This window comes from Lissotriton vulgaris, chromosome 3_1 (genome assembly GCF_964263255.1).
Source record: "Lissotriton vulgaris chromosome 3_1, aLisVul1.2, whole genome shotgun sequence".
In the NCBI taxonomy this organism is placed as follows: domain Eukaryota; kingdom Metazoa; phylum Chordata; class Amphibia; order Caudata; family Salamandridae; genus Lissotriton; species Lissotriton vulgaris.
The window spans coordinates 388,988,036-389,003,765 of NC_141689.1; positions in this window are offsets into that span (position 1 = coordinate 388,988,036).

Genomic DNA, 15,730 nt, shown 5'->3' on the forward strand with positions numbered 1-15,730 from the left:
CAAGACTGATTTGCATATGGCCATGTTTGAACTGGGGTGGCTTGGTGAGCAAAATAACGATGGATTAAAGCCAGATCTGTGACTGGGGGTGAATGTTTTGCCATTGTGCAACATTCCGTCCATCAGCTTGTGTGTTTTGCTGCTCACCCTATGTGGGAAGGGCATGCCCAGACGTGGGGCCCGGGCTCACTACGCCACTGGAATCAAGCTATCCTTGCTGAAGACGGCTGATAGCCAGAAACCGGTCCTAGGATGCTTGATTCCGGTCCAGGGAAGACATGGCTTGGCAGTTCCGTCTGGACTGTTCCCATGAGGCACAGGGGCAAGACTGATTTGCATATGGCCATGTTTGAACTAGGGAGGCTTGATGAGCAAAATAACGATGGATTAAACTCAGATCTGTGACTGGGGGTGAATGTTTTGCCATTGTGCAACATTCCGTCCATCATCTTGTGTGTTTTACTGTTCACCCTATGTGGGAAGGGAATGCCCAGACGTGGGTCCCGTGCTCACTACACCATTGGAGTCAAGCTATCCTTGCTGAAGACGGCTGATAGCCACAAACCGGTCCTCAGATGCTTGATTCCGGTCCAGGGAAGACATGGCTTGGCAGTTCGGTCTGGACTGTTCCCATGAGGCACAGGTACAAGACTGATTTGCATATGGCCATGTTTGAACTGGGGTGGCTTGGTGAGCAAAATAACGATTGATTAAACCAAGATCTGTGACTAGGGGTGAATGTTTTGCCATTGCGCAATATTCCGTCCATCATCTTGTGTGTTTTGCTGTTCACTCTATGTGGGAAGGGCATGCCCAGACGTGGGTCCCGTGCTCACTACGCCACTGGAGTCAAGCTATCCTTGCTGAAGATGGCTGACAGCCAGAAACCAGTCGTAGGATGCTTGATTCTGGTCCAGGTAAGACATGACTTGGCAGTTGGGTATGGACTGATCCCATGAGGCACAGGGACAAGACTGATTTGCAAATGGCCATGTTTGAACTGGGGTGGCTTGGTGAGCAAAATAACGAAGGATTAAACTCATATCTGTGACTGGGGGTGAATGTTTTGCCATTGTGCAACAATCTGTCCATCATCTTGTGCGTTTTGTGTTCACCCTGTGCGGGAAGGGTATGCCCAGACGTGGGTCCCGTGCTCACTACATCACTGGAGTCAAGCTATCCTTGCTGAAAACTGCTGATAGCCAGAAACTTGTCCTAGGATGCTTTATTTCGGTCCAGGCAAGAAATGGATTGGCAGTTCGGGCTGGACTGTTCCCATGAAGCACAGGGTCAAGACTGATTTGCATATGGCCATGTCTGAACTGGGGTGGCTTGGTGAGCAAAATAACGATGGATTCAACTCAGATCTGTGACTGAGGGTGAATGTTTTGCCATTGTGCAACGTTCCGTCCATCATCTTGTGTGTTTTGTGTTCACCCTGTGTGGGAAGGGTGTGCCCAGACGTGGGTCCCTTGATCATACGCCACTGGAGTCAAGCTATCCTGGCGGAAGACTGCTGACAGCCAGAAACCGGTCCTAGGATGATTGATTTCGGTCCAGGGAAGACATGGCTTGGCAGTTTGGTCTGGACGGTTCCCATGATGCACAGGGACAAGACTAATTTGCATATGGATATGTTTGAACTGCGGTGGCTTGGTGAGCAAAATAACGATGGATTAAACCAGGATCTGTGACTGGCGGTGAATGTTTTGCCATTGTGCAACATTCCGTCCATCATCTTGTGTGTTTTGCTGTTCACCCTATGTGGGAAGGGCATGCCCAGACGTGGGTCCCGTGCTCACTACGCCACTGGAGTCAAGCTATCCTTGCTGAAGACGGCTGATAGCCAGAAACCAGTCCTCGGATGCTTGATTCCGGTCCAGGGAAGACATGGCTTGGCAGTTCGGTCTGGACTGTTCCCATGAGGCACAGGGACAAGACTGATTTTCATATGGCCATGTTTGAACTGGGGTGGCTTGGTGAGCAAAATAACAATGGATTAAACCCACATCTGTGACAGGGGTGAATGTTTTGCCATTGTGCAACATTCCGTCCATCATCTTGTGTGTTTTGCTGTCCACCCTAAGTGGGAAGGGCATGCCCAGACAAGGGTCCCGTGCTCACTACACCACTGGAGTCAAGCTATCCTTGCTGAAGACGGCTGATAGCCAGAAACCGGTCCTAGGATGCTTGATTACGGTCCAGGGAAGTCATGGCTTGGCAGTTCGGTCTGGACTGTTCCCATGAGGCACAGGGACAAGACTGATTTGCATATGGCCATGTTTGAACTAGGTTGGCTTGGTGAGCAAAATAACGATGGATTAAACCCAGATCTGTGACTGGGGGTGAATGTTTTGCCATTGTGCAACATTCCATCCATCATCTTGTGTGTTTTGCTGTTCACCCTGTGTGGGAAGGGTTTGCCCAGACGTGGGTCCCGTGCTTACTACGCCACTGGAGTCAAGCTATCCTGGCTGAAGACGGCTGATAGCCAGAAACCAGTCCTAGGATGCTTGATTCCGGTCCAGGGAAGACATGGCTTGGCAGTTCGGTCTGGACGGTTCCCATGAGGCAAAGGGACAAGACTGATTATCATAAGGCCATGTTTGAACTGGGGTGGCTTGGTGAGCAAAATAACGATGGATTAAACCCAGATCTGTGACTGGGGGGGAATGTTTTGCCATTGTGCAACATTCCACCCATCATCTTGTGTGTTTTGCTGTTCACCCTATGTGGGAAGGGCATGCCCAGACGTGGGTCCTGTGCTCACTACGGCACTGGAGTCAAGCTATCCTGGCTGAAGACGGTAGATAGCCAGAAACCGGTCCTAGGATGCTTGATTCTGGTCCAGGGAAGACAAGGCTTGGCATTTCCGGCTGAACTGTTCCCATGAGGCACAGGGTCAAGACTGATTTGCATATGGCCAAGTCTGCACTGGGTTGGCTTGGTGAGCAAAATAACGATGGATTAAACCCAGATCATTGACTGGGGGTGAATGTTTTGCCATTGTGCAACATTCCGTCCATCATCTTATGTGTTTCGCGTGGGAGAACATGGCATCTGCTACCCGAGCAGGCCGCTTGCACCCAGAGTGCCTATCCCTATGCCTAACATGTAAACCTACCTGAAGTTTTCTGTTGTGAAATTTTTGGTGCCTTTTCTTCGCAGGCTTATTTGCCTTTGCAGCCTGGCTTTCTGTGTGTCTTGTTGGGGGCGTGCTGGTCTCGATGTGCACGGAGACCTCTGGCACCTTCCTGCAGCCTAGCTTCCCTCGCTGGTACGAGACCGTCCTGGAGCTGACGCTCGGACGCAGAGCGGTGGCTCGCGGTGCTCCTCCAGGTCGGTGGAGGCAGCATCAGCATCAGCCGTTTTTTTGACGCAGCAACAATGAAGTGGGCTGGGGAAGAGCTTGGAGCCGCTTCCGAGGAGCTCTCCGCATTGACCACCTTGGGCGTTTCTGTCCCTTTGGTCTGTCCGACGTCGGCTGTGTGTGGTACGGGGGTTCGTCCCCAGTAATAGTCTTTGAGAAAACGCAACCTCACCTGCAGGAGGAGACAGGAGTTCAGGGGGCACAGCAGTAGCGGTCGGCAGTAGGTGTTCCTATAGGGCGGTGACGTGGGCAGGAGGAGGGGCAGGGTGGGGGGAAATAATGTATGGATTACGGAGTTTTACAGGTAAGTAAACATTTAAATACATAAAACGAATTTCGTTGCGCGCACTGCATCACATTTGGTGATGCAGTGTGCGCAACGAAATTCGTTTTATGTATTTAAATGTTTACTTACCTGTAAAACTCCGTAATCCATACATTATTTCCCCCCACCCTGCCCCTCCTCCTCCCCACGTCACCGCCCTATAGAAACACCTACTGCCGACCGCTACTGGGGCACAGGATTGTTCCTCTGCACAGGTGGCTGAGGAGACCATAAGGGCCCGAGTGCAGTTGTAATGCAAGGCAGCAGGAAAGGTAGGAAACACATGGGGTGTCTCAGGCTCTGGCTCCGCTAAGGCTAAAAAGAGCTAAAAAGTAGGAGGTCAGCTAGCAGAGGAGCAGGCTTTGGGAAGTTCTTTCAGTAATGTAATCTCCAGCAAATGCTCAGCATTCTAAAACTACCAAGTCAAAGGCAGGAGAATTAAAGTAGGAAGGAATAAAAACATCTTCTCACATAGAAAAGTTAGGTTTAGCCCTCATTGCAGTCCTTCTTTTGAGTACAACCTGAGGTTCTGATTGTCTCAAAGCAGGGGGAAGATCTCAGAGGCAATTCCAATATTTGCTCCATCTTTAGTTTACCTATAGATAACATGGAGCTTGTAAGGTCCCCTCCCAGCAGAGTGATGTATTAATTACAATTGATGAACATTTGCCTGAGCCCTTGCAGGGAGAAGAAGTGGAGTTGGCTATCCAGAGCCAAGCTGAAGCTGCCAGCCAAATGAGTGGAGGGGCCTCATTGAGGCCTTGAGCCTCAAGGAGGGACTGGGACCCCAGCAGCCTCAATGGAAACTCCTTTTGCTTCATTTACAGAGGATATAAAGAGAGGTTCTTCCATAAAAGCTGCCAACCAAGGTGAGATAAGGAATTCATGTGAGTCCCTAGAGAAGAAGGTTTATCTCTTAAATTCCAGGAGTGAGTCCCTAGAGAAATCTGTGGAAGAACTGAAGGTTAATCTTGAGACAGCAGAGATTGAGATTCAGGTTCTTAAACGAGGGCAAGCTGCTCTTCAGGATAGAATGGAGATGCTGGAAAACAATTCCCGCAGAAATAATCTCGGTATCATGAACATTCCAGAAGGGCCTGATCTTAAGAAATATATTGTCTTGCTGCCTAAGGAAACCCTGTTGATCGAAGAGTCAGCAGCATTCCTAGATAAAGATATTCAAAGAATTCATAGTGACCATCTCAAATGAATCCAAATAGAACAAAGTCAAGGAAAATTCTTATTAATTTTCTTACCTTCTCCCTAAAGGAGAATTTTTTGATCTTGGCGCTAAAAGCAAAAACTTCAAGGGTCAGAGAAATTTCCTTTGAAATTCGCTCAGATCTCTCTAGGGTTACTCTCGAAAGGCAGTGGGAACTAGGCAGAAAGATGGATAACTTCAAGAAGATTGGTGCAGTAGTACATCTGAAATTTCCTGCCTTCCTGAAAGTTGTACACAATAATAAAATGTGCAACATTAGATCAGTTCAGGAGGCAGATGAGCTGCTCAACACTATCAGGGAGGAGGTCCGCTAGTTGTAGTTTTTCTCTTTTCTTTCTTTGAGTGCAGTGTAGTTCAGTAGGTAGTAAATACTTGTTCATATTGTATTGTAGTATTAAACTGTTGGGATACCTATTTTCAGATTTTGTATAAATAATTAGGGAAGTCGGAATGAAGAAATGTAGTAGGAATGCAGGAATGTAGGAGGACCCATGGTTGATTAGCATGTATATTCATTGTCTTTTATAGCACTTCTTTAGCTTTTTTTTTCGGCACAGACTGAATCTTTGTCAGGTTTTGAGAGCGCTAATCCAAATAGACTCAACCCTGATAATTTTTGGTCTTAATTTTCAAGTTGCTGGTCCAGCCAGATCTCTTTTATTCTATGCTATTTTGTTAGCCAGGAGGCAAATATGCAAGCATTGGACGGATCTTGCCCCTCCCACACATTTAGAATGGTTGACATCACTGTATGAGTCTTCTAAGAAGGACCTGTCCAGAGCTTGCAGCAGGGAAAAGACTGCATATTGGGACATGCTACTTCAGTTGATACGCCATTAATGAAAGTGAAGTATCCACCCACCCATCCTTGCTTTAACCACACCTTTATGAAGAGCGGGTCCTATGATTATGCCTCCTGGTTACTCCTTGGACCATGTTGGGCTTCCCTGTGCCATCAAATGTGTCCACCAGGTTCCTGAGGACCAAACTGGAGAGAAACCTCTCCCCTTTCTGAGGGGAAGTAACATTCAGGTCTGATAATGTACCTGTTGGACGTGGCCCTTTTGGCAGGTTCACCCCAAAACTTTTTGAGTTCTCCTAGCCTCTTTCCGTAACCTGGTGTGGTGGCTCCAGGAGACGGGGGAGTCTGCCCAGTGGTGAATAGAGAGATCTGCATGCAGATGGGAGGGAGGAGTTGCACCTGGGACCTGAATAGGACTGTGCCTTCCCTTCACAATGCTGGCGCCGCCCCCTGTGGTGCATCAGAGCACTGATCCCCCACCTGACAAAGTAGAGAGGAACTGAGCAAAACAAAGTACTCCAAAGCACCCCTGAACCAGTTGCATCTATTTCTCCCATGCCCTGCACTTTTACACAAAGGGAAAATGTAGTATAAATATGGGGGCTGTGACCCCATGTAGATCCTCAGTACTTGGTTGCTGTTCCTGCCAGGGTGTGCTGCTGCTGGGGCCCAGGGGGAGCTACCATGAGGGCTTTCCTCCCTGGGCCCTGCATTGCCCTTACTCTCTACAGGACCTTTTTGCTTCATTTTCCTCACCTAAAGCCCAACAAATTTTTATAGAGGGACCTGTGCGTGCTACTGGATCTGTGGCTCCTTGGCGCCTTGTGAGTGATTTACTTTTCAGTCCTCCAGGAGCGTTTTGTGTTAAAGAGCGCTTGTATGCTGTGAAGGTGCCCTTTATTTTTTACTTTGCCATGCTGATGGAGAGCGTGGGCTTCGCAGCGCATACCTGCAGCCCCTTTTGGGAGGGAATCCCCAGCGTAGGGTTTCCCCCGTCTTGTGCCTATTGTGGGGGCCCACTCCGCCTATTTCTTTGCTTATGGATGGGTGCCCACCCTGCATTCTTCGTGGCCTCTGCGGGTGCCCACTCCGATTATTTGCCGTCATGGCGGGTGCCCACCCCTCCGGTATCTTGGTGCAAAAAACAGAAGCCTACCCCGTATTGTGGAGAAGTCCCTGAGGGAAGACCGCCGGGCCGCTGCCAAATGCGACCCGGAAGTCAGTCAACCCGTGTTGCGACGTGGGCGGGGCCTGGTGGACCCGATCCCTGCTTCTCCCTGCCTGAAGGAAGCCGCGCAGCGCCTCGCTGGCCTGCCGGTCAAGTTCCGGTCCTGGAGGGGGGCGGAAGGGGGGGGGCAGGCGAAGAGAGAGACCGGAGCGGGATTCCCAGCCGGTCTCCTGTGACGAAGACGGAGCCCCACATGCTGCCCTGGTGAAGCCCCCGGTCCCAAGAGAGGGACCGGGCGAAGAGCCGAGTACCGCAGGAGACAGAGTCCCCCAGACCCGTCCGGTGAGTGGGGGCTCCAAGGAGCACAATGTTGGTGCCGATAACTCAGAGTCAGACGGCCCCGGATGGCAGTGGGCCGCTCCAACGTGGCCACTATTTGTTTTCAAAGTCCCCCTGGCAATATTTGTTTATAGAACCCTGTGTGGCTTCAACGTTTGGCATTTTTTTTATTTTCATTTTTATTTATTTGAGTTTTATAGAGCACTGGCTAGACCCAGAGGTATCGGAGCACTTTACATAAGGATCCACAAAGTTACAAAATTACATCAGTTACAAGTTATATCAGTTCCAAGATAACATTTCCAGAGCGTCAGAAGACGAAGTACATGGAGCTTAGAAGGGAAAGGGGGAGGGGTATAGGAGGGGGAAAGGATGGAGATAGGATGGATGGAGAGACAAAGGAGTCTGCCCAAAGTCCGGCTGGGTAGGTGACGGCAGAGGGGGAAGTCCACAGCCCATTTCCCTAATAGCTATCAGGTAGCTCCATCGGGCATCAGTCAAGCGGCTAGGTCTGAATGAGAAAACAGTTAGAGCAAAGAGGAGGAATAAATGGAGCGTAAAGGAGAAAGTGGGTGGAGTAAAAGAGTAGGGGGGAAGAGTACGACAGAGAGACAAAGTAAGGTCTGCCCAATGTCCGGCTGGGTAGGTGATGGTCGAAGTGGTAGACCACAGCCCATCTTCCATCTTCTCTATAGCTATCAAGTAGCTCCACCGGGCATCGTCCAAAAGGCTAGGTCTCCACGGTCAGAGGTAGGTTCACAGATTCGGTATCCTGAAGGGTAGGACGGATGGGGGATTAGTTTGAGGACTAGTCGAAGTCCGGTTTATTCTCAGAGGAGTAGCACAACGTGGTAGGGAAAACTGTGACAGCCATTTTGGGGACAGGCAGGGATCAACAGGTAGTAACAGGGATGGCTAAAAAACTTACTTGCCAAAAGATCATGGTGGTCCACATGCCCTTCACCACCGACCTGGCCTTGGGGCGCATCCACTGAAGAACCAAAAGTATGCAGGAGCAGCTCAGCGCGTGGAACACGGACATGCTTGAAACTTGCAAAATAGATGGGCTCCATCGATACCTCAAGATCAAATGTGGGTATGAAGCACTCTGGGCCCCCTCTGTCCAGAGCCCGATGATCAGGCACGATGAGTCAACGGGCACCACTTCCAACACGGCAACCGGAATGACCGGGGCAGTAGCAGCGTGCCTTCCACCAGTCATGGCCGGCGAACTCAGCTTCGAGGGTCCCCACTGCCTCCCAGGGCTATCCGTAGAAATTCTTTTAGGGCTTTATAAGTACATTTCTGCTGATTAAGTCTTCCTGAGCACTTGCAATTGGTGACTGGCAGTGGTGAGGTGTAGTACTGCAATTTTCCCTGCTGAGCGCTGTCAGTGCTTGTTGGTCTATGGGGAAGGCACAGAGCCCCTTATTCTTTAAATATCTCCTGCTGCGCTGAGGTATGGATGTTGCTGGGATACCTAGTACAAAGGCCCTCTCATTTATTCGGTCTTCTGCTGAGTGCCAGCCACCATTTTAGAGTCAGGCACGGTCAGGCAAGGCTCCGGTTCGCTCCCGTTTTCTAGCCGGTGTCTGGCTGTCGGGTACTGAAATTGCTCCCGCTGCCCTTTAACCACACCCGGTCATTTAAGTGCGCCCCGCCTCACCGGATGTAAAAATTGCACCATCCAGGGGACCATGTGTCCCCAGCGAGGGTCCCGAAGGAGCACCTACAGTCATGGTATGCAGCGTCCCACTGACGCCTACCGGGAGCTGAGGTGAGTCACGTCCAGCTGGCTTCAACGAAGGGGGCATATTTGTTTTAAGGGCCAGAGGGGCCCATTTGTTGCTCCAGTTGTGGCTCTGATTGTTTTAGAGCCCCGTGTGGCTCCAACATTGGCACATGGAATTGAAAGGCACAGTGGTGCCAGGCCTCATTGGATATTTACAGCTGCCCAGCAAGCAGTGGGCAGCTGCAACGTTTAGGCCATTTGTTTATTTGGGGGACATGTCTGAGTTAGGAGTGAGATGCATTCCTTTGCCCCTGACATTCACAGCGGCGCAGCACTTAGTGCCAGCTGCAACGTTTAGGCCTGCGCAGACTGCGCAAACTTGACTTTCGCTGCTTTGGCAGCGCGCCCTGACTCTTGGGACATAGGGCATTTGAGCCCCTTTTTTCAGATGGCCAGTTGGCCAGGGGGACTATTAGGATGGAAGGGCGCCAGGCCCTGATGTGATTTATAGGGTGCTAGGAAATGTAATGGCTGTAGTATGATTTAGGCACCCTGAGTTATACCTCTAAATGTGTTTTTCATGATTATGAGAATATTTTGCATATTATGGTTTATGCTAGTGAGATTATGTTTCACTCTGTGATTTATGCCCCTAATGTGAGTTATGTTTAGGAGATTAGGGTCTAATGCGTTTCGACTTATGAGAAGAGTGCATAAGGTGTTTATGCTGGTGAGGTTGGTGCAGAATGTAATTTCGCACCGGATGTGATACTGTGCATAATGTAGTTTATGTTACAGGCTGATGCTAAGTACAGTGATTACCAGTGGTTACTGGTTGTACGTTTATGATCTGTTTTACTTTTACTAAGTTTGCTTTGTGATGGTTCTGCAGTGGTCCAGTTGGCCCTGTCAGGTGTATATAATCCCTTGTAAATATGCCCTAGTGCCAGGTGGCACCATCTATAATATGTGTTTACACTTCTGAAGTCTTATTATAATACAAAGGCTATTTTTTATATAACCTTGTGTGGAGTTCCTTTTGTAGTGTGCCTGGGATGTTGTTGCTGTGTGTGTACGCAAATGCTTTACACATGGCCACCGGGTAAGCCTGATTGCTAGTGCCAAGCTACCAAGGGGGTGAGCAGGGGTTATCTTTGGCGTGTAACTCCCTTGCCCTGACTAGAGTGGTGGTCTCTGCATGGCTGTGGCGCAAGCCTTAGCCAACCAGAGATCCCATTTCTAACAGTACCTTTACTGGCTGAAGGCACCAAGAGGTTCCATCATAAAGCCTATTTCTCCTCAGATCGTTGAGTAAAGGTATGGACAGATGGTGTGTTCAATGTGGTTGGAGGCGAATGAGGACAAAAAAAAAATCTTCAAATATAGAGATTCCAAGTCATTCAACAATACTCACATGGACTCAAAAGCTGGTTTAAAAACTGGAAAAATTGAAGCAGCATTCAACTAAACACAGGATCACTTGGGCACTCAATTAGGAAAAACCGTAGCAGACTGTCTGTACAGCAAAGTAATCATAATGCAGGATGCATACAATTTACAAATTGAAGGAGCACAGCCAACAAATCAATGCAGAAAATATTTCATCCTTATATTCCTCTCTACTAAGTACTTCACAATCATCCATCACAGTTTTAAACATGCAAACAGATAAACTCGACCTCCAGATTGATATTAAGAACATCAAGGCAAATCACATTGTATGAATCAATACAAAAATAGAAATAGTTACTCAACAGCTCACACCTGTACAAGTAAATAAATGACCATATCTGCAAGGACACTGTAACTGTGGCCAAATAAAAGATAAACTAAGCACTCTGACTGTCATAATATCTGGTATTTTAAACATGATGAGACACCAGGTAGACACACAACACTTAAAATTAACCTCCATAGATGGTAAAATGCAACAGCAAATACAACAAACAAAAAACTCGGCGAAACGGGGAAACATCAACAAATTGTAGAACATTACATGTCAAAAGGAACGAACCACCTAGACAGCCCTAGAAGGCACCAGTCGGGGGCACCAGTGATGAAACCTATGCCATGAGGTCCACAAACATTATTGCCAGACACAGACAGCTGCAATGTCCATCCACTAACAAAACGACAGAAAAAAACAGCAATTGTTGAGCTCAAAAGACTGACCAGGGCAAAAATCTTTACACAGTGTTCAATATAACATAAAAATAAACAACTTCACCCATCCCCCAGTAACAAGACCAGCAGAGGTACAAACTAAAGATTTTGCACCAATGGATTTGTTAGTGAAGGCACCACCGGATAAGACCTCCAGTATGGATAGCATGGACGAGGTGAAGGTTAGCCAAAGAGAAAAAAATAAGCAAGAGCCACGCAAACAAACCCTTTGCTCAAAGAAACTAAAGCTGCAGACAACAACCACAAGGGACGTGTTGATAAACAGCTATAAGCAGCAACAACCATTGATGACCAATCCATAACAAAGGAACCACCACTCAAGAACACACAGAACATAGAAAAAAAACAAACGACTTGACAACTCAAACATACCAACTACAAATTGCATTGAGTGGAACAACCCTGAAAGGGCAACACCTACCGGTTGCAAAACAGTCGCTGTTTTAACAACATCAACGATTTCCATGAATAATAACAATACAAAACATACGATTGCATAATACCAACGGGCCAGAAAGATGCTAACTCAGCACCTGTTGATGGAAATAAACCAAAAACAGCTATCTCAAACAATGTAGTAAAAATGAAAAAACTGAAGGGAAATGCAGGACCATGGAAGGGAAATACCCCACAAATCCGTAGAATCCTCTACTCTCTTGTCTGTAAAAGATAGTGATTCGTGGCAAATCTCTTTGATCCCTCAATACAAATCAAGACGTCAACAGGATACATTAAACAGAGGAAACATCATGAGAATGCTAGCTGAAATATCAACATTATGCCGCATTAAATCTACAGACTTATTATCAGTCAGGTTCCTACCCCTTGAACACAATAGACGGAGCAAATAATTAAATCAAGAAAGCAACGGATTATTTTAAATCATGGGGTATAGCACTCATGAAACCCATATTAAAGCATCATTCACTCCCTCTGGCAAATCTAGAAGAAAGGAAGCCCATTCACAGACCAGTGTACTCGATTTTGCAGAGTGCCCAAGGACCACTTAGCAATGGTAGAAACCCAATGGTACTGGTTAGCATCAGCATTAAATAGTTCTGATTCACAATGATCGACCAGCCAAATAAAATGTTTCTTGAAAAATGCCATGTTGAGTATCCTTTCTTGGAATATTGCAGGCGCCAGTTCAAAGCTCATAGATAGTGATTTGTCAGACACCTGGGCTAAATATGACATCATAGCTCTACAAGAGACCTGGCTATCGGGCACACTTCAATTGCCTAGCTTCAATGTGCATTAGGTGGATGCCCAAGAAATGTACCGATTTGGAAGCCACAAAAGGGGGACTATCGGTATACCTATAAAACACCATTAAAGCAGAATTAGAGTAACTACCAATAACAACTCCAAATATACGGGCAATTAAACTCAACTTTGGTCGAATGTACTTGACAAAGTCGATAATCCTATTTACTATTTATGCTAATCCAAACGCCTGAGAAAAATCTATTGTAATAAAAAAATTATTACATGAGATAGCGGAAGTAACACACCAACTTGGTAAAATAATGATAACTGGTGATTTCAATGCACATTTAATATACATTCCAGACGAGGATGATAGCTAGTAGCCGAAAACGAAATCTGGTTGGTAAATTCACAACAAAACATCCTCAGAAGAAAGCAAAGTTGAAAAAGGACTGGTACCGACCCTTGAACATTTTGGCTTAAGAGTGGTCAACGGTAAAATGCGGAGATGATAACCCTCCAAATGTTATATTTTATGGACCAACATCAGGATCAATAATTGACCACACCATCTTTTCACTACCACTCCTACAACAACTAAGGAAGTGTACAATCAAATGTTTCATAGATAGTGACCACTCAATCCAGGAAATAGTAATTAACATAAATACAGAAAGATATCAATTGGCTCCTGTTGTCAGAGGGGGAAGCGAAGAAACAAACCTAAAGCGTCTCAACTGGTCACATCGCTTCCTTCCAAACTAGCCAAAAATGCAAAATTGCTTATGGAGGCCAGAACAGCGTCATCCTCAGCTGCAATAAAAGCCTGGACTGAATTTACGGCACAGTTGACAAATTTAGCACTACATCAAGAAGACGAAAAACTCATGTACGCTCACTGACACAGGAAACAAGAGAACTAAAAAATGAATTGAGAAGGGTGATGAGGAAGGCCAGAATATCAGGAAGACTAATGGACGCATGGGAAAAATTCAAACAATTAAAAATGGAATATAAGAAATATATCTGACAAGTGAGGAAATGAACGACAAGAATTCTGGACCAAACTATTATATAATTGTAAACAATCAAACACCAAAGCCTTCTTGTTAACTACAAATGGCATTGGTATGGTGACAAATGTTAGATACGCATCGAATGTCTCCGAAGAAGACTGGGTAATCTCCCTGATAAAGAGCTTTGCTAATGAAGAACAGCACCTACTGCACAAAACCAATAAAGTAATCAGGTTGAGCATTACAAATGGGTCTGAAATATCACCACAATGTGACAACTAAATTGACTCAGAGTTTGTATACTGTATATCTTCAAGAGTGGTAAAGGGTAGTAAGGCTGGCAGAGGCGACGGTGCCCCCGGCCTGAATGGCATTCTGCAAGCAATATACAAGATGGATCCAAAATATTCGGCCAACCCGATAATTGCCCTGTTTAATGAGGTGGTGCTCATGGGCACAATTCAAGATAGCTGGAGGGGGTCGATAATAAACCCAATTGTAAAGGGAGGTGATCTAACAAATCCAGAGAACTACAGGTTAATAGTGCTTATCAACTCTGAAGCTAAATATTATGCTTCATTAATACTAGACGACTTAACCGAATGGTCAAGCACCAAGAACTTGATCCCCTCTCAACAGACGGGCTTTAGGAAAGGGTATGGTACCACCATCAACATGCCAACACTAACAACAACCATGGAGAAGTACAAACGCCCAAACACAAAACTCTAATTCTGCTGTATCGACGATATACCAGCCTTCGATCAGGTGCATCAAGCCCTTCTGTGGCAGAAACTAAGATACTGGAGCATCCAAGAAAAAACTCTGTCAGCAATCAAAATGCTATATACTAACAGGTGGATTCAAACTAAGTTGGTTGACGGTACAAGATTATCCAGAAGAATACCAACAGTCAAGGGCCTCAAGCAAGGGTGTGTGCTTGCTCCGCACCTATTTAACCACTTTATGGCTGATTTACCCTCCCAGCTTGATTGAGTGAGCTTCCATGCCCCAAAACTAAGCCCACTAACCATATCACATCTTTCATATGCTGATGATATCATGTTGCGGAATTACACAAGGGTGGGCCTACAAAAAGTACTTGAGGAAATGGCAACATTTACAAAAAATAATAAATTGGAAATTAATATTCCAAAAACAAAAACCATGTTAATAGGAATGGACTAAACGTCCCCTTGAAAATCCCATTGGCGAACGCAACTATAGAAGAGGAAAAAAACTTGAATTACTTAGGCTTTCACTTTGACATAAACTTCATCTTTCAAGGACACCAACAGTATATGGTCAGGAAAAATAATGCCTTAATTCACGCCTTCAATGCACTTGTGAAAAACTGGAAGGATCCTCCTTCCAGCCACTGCTAGCAGTCATTAATGCAAAATTACTTCCATCACTATCATATGCGAATACGGTGAGGCACGTTAAAGATTCAAAACTGTTATATAAAATGCAAATACACACAATCAAACATTTCTTCAGCCTGCCTTGCAACACATCACCCACACAAATCCGCTTGGACATAGGACAGGCACAACAAGAAATAGTAAGGAAATACCATTCAATCAAATCTTGGCACAAAATAAGAAATCAACAGTCAAGCCCTGTAGTCAGTGTTCTACAGCAATCACTGATGAGTGATGTAAATTCGAGCTACAATAAGTACTTAACTGGGCGGTGAACTCTGCTCCGCTCGTGGAGTTTGCAGAGTTTTCCGCACTCTGTGGAGCTCGCAGAGTTACAAAAAAGGAGTCCTCGCTCTCGTCCGTCAATGTCAAGTTGGCGAGCGCAATTGAGGAAAATCCACCTACCGGCAAAAATGTTTCCTCATTTGCGATAGTCAGCATCAGGTAGGCGATCGCGAGCGTGGAAAACCAACCTCCCGGCGAGATTCCTAAACGCAGGATTTCTCATTGTGAGTGGTCGCGTATGCTCATGACCGCTGGCTTTGAGAAACTGTCCATTCGTGCTGAGAAAGCTGCAGCTCGAGTAAAAATCAAATCGAGTGGCAGAAAGGAAGCAGTGCCCGCTTGTGCTGTGCATGGTGCCATTCGTGGTGATTGCACAGTGCGAACAAGCATCTGCCACTGAAAATCATGGCGAACAGCATTTATCTAACACACGCCGCCACTTGCGGAGCTCAGCGTAGTGAGGCTGAGTTTTTTTCCACTTTGCAGGGTTACGCCCAGGCTTATTTGGAAAAAACCAAAACGGCAGAAAAAAACAAAACAAACCTAAATTTGTCACACTCTACCTTTTGCCATGTGATTAACAAAGCAGCAAAACGTCATTCACTATTAGAGGATACAAATATTTTTTCATGGTGATCACATGCTTGGATGACA